Genomic DNA, 3663 nt, shown 5'->3' with positions numbered 1-3663 from the left:
GTAATGCGTACAGCCCAGTACATCACTGGGGCCAAGCCTCCTGCCATCCAGGACCTATATTCTAGGCAGTGTCAAAGGAAGGCCCACAAAATTGTCAAAGACTCCAGTCACCCTATTTATAGACTGTTCTCTTTGCTACCGCACAGCAAGCGGTACCGGAGTGCCAAGTCTAGGACAAAAAGGCTCCTTATAACAGCTTCTAGCCCCAAGCCAAAAGACTGGTGAACAATTAATCAAATGGCCACCTGGACTTTTTACATTGACCCCCCCCCCCTTTTGTTTTTACACTGCTGCTACTCTGTGTTTATTATCTATGCATCGTCACTTTACCCCTACTGTACCTACATGTACAAATCACCTCAACTAACCTGTACCCCTGTATATAGCCTCATTATTGTTATTTTACTGTTACTTTTTAAAATTAATATATTTTTTAAACTTAAGTTTATTTAGTTAATATTTTTTAAACTCTACTTCTTGAGCTGCATTGTTGGTTAAGGGCTTGTAACTAAGCATTTCACCTGTTGTATTCGGCGCATGTGACAAATAACATTTGACTGTCTTGTGCAAGTTTTAAAATGACACAGTACCTGTTAGCAAAGGTGTCAGCTAGACATTCCAGGCAGGAGCATGCAGGGATTTGTCGTCTTGCATGATGTCTACTTTGATGCTAATTAGCATTTTCGAATCTGAGAGTAAATAGAGCTGAATATATTGATAAAAGTCACCTTGTCCGAGAGAGAGTTACCTGGTTATCAAAACTTCATGCCAGGGTAGGTGTACACGAAACACAGCTGTTATTTTAAGTGTTTCTAAAATTCCCTATGGGAAAAACGAATGGTGGAAAAACGATTGGAACCATTTCCCTGTTTGAACGTTTTATGAGTGTTATGACACCTACGGTGTGGGGCTCTATTGAATCTAGGCCTAAATACCAAATTAACCTTTGCTTGTTCATATTTCTAACACTAGAGGGCAACATTGGTCTAAAGATCAAGATTATGTCTGTCAATGGTACAGTGCTGCGTTCAGAAATGTTCTGTACCGTGGACAAGGAGATGGAGGTTGAAGTAAATTATTCTACACAAATCTTACAGAGCAATACAGGTAACACTACATCAACCTAGATGCTTTAATCTAGTTCCCAATGGGATCCCCCACTTTCTGCTCCCCTCTAATTCCTGTTGGTTTTCCCAAAACTGAGATATAACATAATTCATGAAATAAAGTGTGAAATGTGAACCTTTGACCCTAGAGAGTTTAACTCTCTAACTGTTGTGCATTGACCAGACATTACTAATGCGCTGGCCGCGGCGCTAAACCCAAGTGTGTATTGTTAATGTAATTTCATGATTATAGGCTTGTTATGGTGATTGCATGACATAAACTACTGTTACAATTAGGTGTGCAATTACAAACTTTTAACACCAAAATTATACAACTGAATTCATTTTCAGTAATGTGATTGTTTAGAGCAGACAACGACTGCAACAGTAATAAATACACAGTGAAAGGTCGCTGCTGATCATTTGATGTGAATGGGTACGAGACAGTGTCATTCATTAATAAATTAACTGGAGTTAAAGATTTACAATTCAATCAAGCTTTCAGAGTGCCTCTGAATCAATTATTGATTTATTTAACACAAATTTAGGTAGATATTTGCAAACAAACAGAATATGCCAGGCTAAACAATGAGAAAGGAAGATCAATATATCTGCATCTGTGTGTGGCATAACAAGATAAGTGTTTTGTAACTGATGAAAGCAATTAGCTAATTTACATAATGACTCAGTTAATATTGCAGATGCAGGTAACTGCCCAAAATAAAGGAAACACCAACATAAAGTGTCTTAATAGGGAGTTGGGTCACCACGAGCCAGAACAGCTTCAGTGTACCCTGGCATAGATTCTACAAGTGTCTGGAACTCTATTGGAGGGATACCGTTCTTCCACGAGAAATTGCATAATTTGGTGTTTTGTTGATGGTGGTGGAAAACGCTGTCTCAGGAGCCGCTCCAGTATCTCCCATAAGTGTTCAATTGGGTTTAGATCCGGTGATTGAGACAGCAACGGCATACATTGTTTTCATGCTCATCAAACCATTCAGTGAACACTCATGCCCTGTGGATGGGGGCACTGTCATCCTATGGGGGAATAGCCATGGTAGTCAAAATAATGGCCAAAATCATGGCCTGTCTTTTTATACATGATCTTAAGCATGATGGGATGTTAATTGCTTAATTAGTGGTTCCTTTATTTAGTCAGTGACCTGTTAAATTGTCAGTGACCTGTTAAACTGTCAGTGACCTGTTAAACTGTCAGTGCCCTGTTAAATTGTCAGTGACGTGTTAAGTTGGTGTTCACTCCTATTCCTTGTGTCACTATTTATATCTTTTAATCACATTTTTATCTTATATTTAACTCTGCATTGTTGGAAAAGGACCCATAAGTAAGCCATTCGCTGTTAGTCAATACATGTTGTCTATGAAGCATGTAACCAATACAATTTTATTTTGTGCATCTGGTGTTGTAATTATACAACATATTTTCCAAAAAGTAGTAGCATTAGTCACGTAAACACAGAAATAAACAAATGGCACATTGGATTCACATTCATTGCTGTCTGTGTTCATGGCTGTTAGCTCAAAGGGATGGCACATATTTACATGGGCCAGTGAACAAATGCCTTAAAAGAACAGAAGGGTAATGGAAAGATCAAAAGGGTAATGATGAGTCAAAATTAGGTTGTCATTCAGTAGGAGTGCCTTAACATTACTCAAAGACACAACTTTGCATGAAGACTGTGTGCTTGTTTTGTCATTGTGTGATTGGTTGTTACTGAGTATCCCGTCCAGTGAGTGAGAGTCAGAGAGATCACACTGATCGTTATTGAATGACTAGGTTTCATGTCAGATTTGCCACTGCATGGTGTGTTCTTCTTATAATACATCATGGCCTTCAACACCTCAGGTGGGGCTGATTACTCGGTCTCTGGTGCACATCACATCATACCATTATTCTGTTCCCAATAATGTTTTATAAGGTTACACATCTCAGCCAGGCATAAATGCTTCATCGGTCTAACATCAAGTTAGTGTTAAAACTTGTACAAATGCATATTTATTGTAACAAGGGAAATTGGGTGCTGATACACAGCCTAGACATCATTACCACCACACTCCAAAATGGTCCAGAAGACAGTGGATCCTATTGGTCCTATTTATCCATGTTTATACCTGGTGCTATCATGTGTGTCACGACTTCTGCCGAAGTCGATGCCTCTCCTTCTTCGGGTGGTGCTCGGTGGTAGACGTCACCTGTCTTCTAGCCATCATTGATCAATTTCTCATTTTCCATTGGTTTTGTCTTGTCTTCCAACACACCTGGTTTCAATCCCATTCATTACCTGTTGTGTATTTTACCCTCTGTTTCCCATCATGTCTTTGTCAGAGATTGTTTTATGTTCAATTCGTGTTGTTTTGTATTTGGTGCGCGACGGGTCCTCGTACCCAATTTGTTTCATTTGTATTTATGGTTTTGTATTTATGTTTTGATTTATTAAATTACTCCATTTTACCAATTTAATTATCCTGTGCCTGACGTCCCTGCCACCTATACACACGATTGTGACAATGTGTCCATATTCTGATTGTGCCCACA

Source organism: Oncorhynchus clarkii, chromosome 17 (assembly GCF_045791955.1).
Source record: "Oncorhynchus clarkii lewisi isolate Uvic-CL-2024 chromosome 17, UVic_Ocla_1.0, whole genome shotgun sequence".
In the NCBI taxonomy this organism is placed as follows: domain Eukaryota; kingdom Metazoa; phylum Chordata; class Actinopteri; order Salmoniformes; family Salmonidae; genus Oncorhynchus; species Oncorhynchus clarkii.
The sequence above is the reverse complement of the archived record's forward strand: the minus strand, read 5'-3'. Positions refer to the sequence as shown.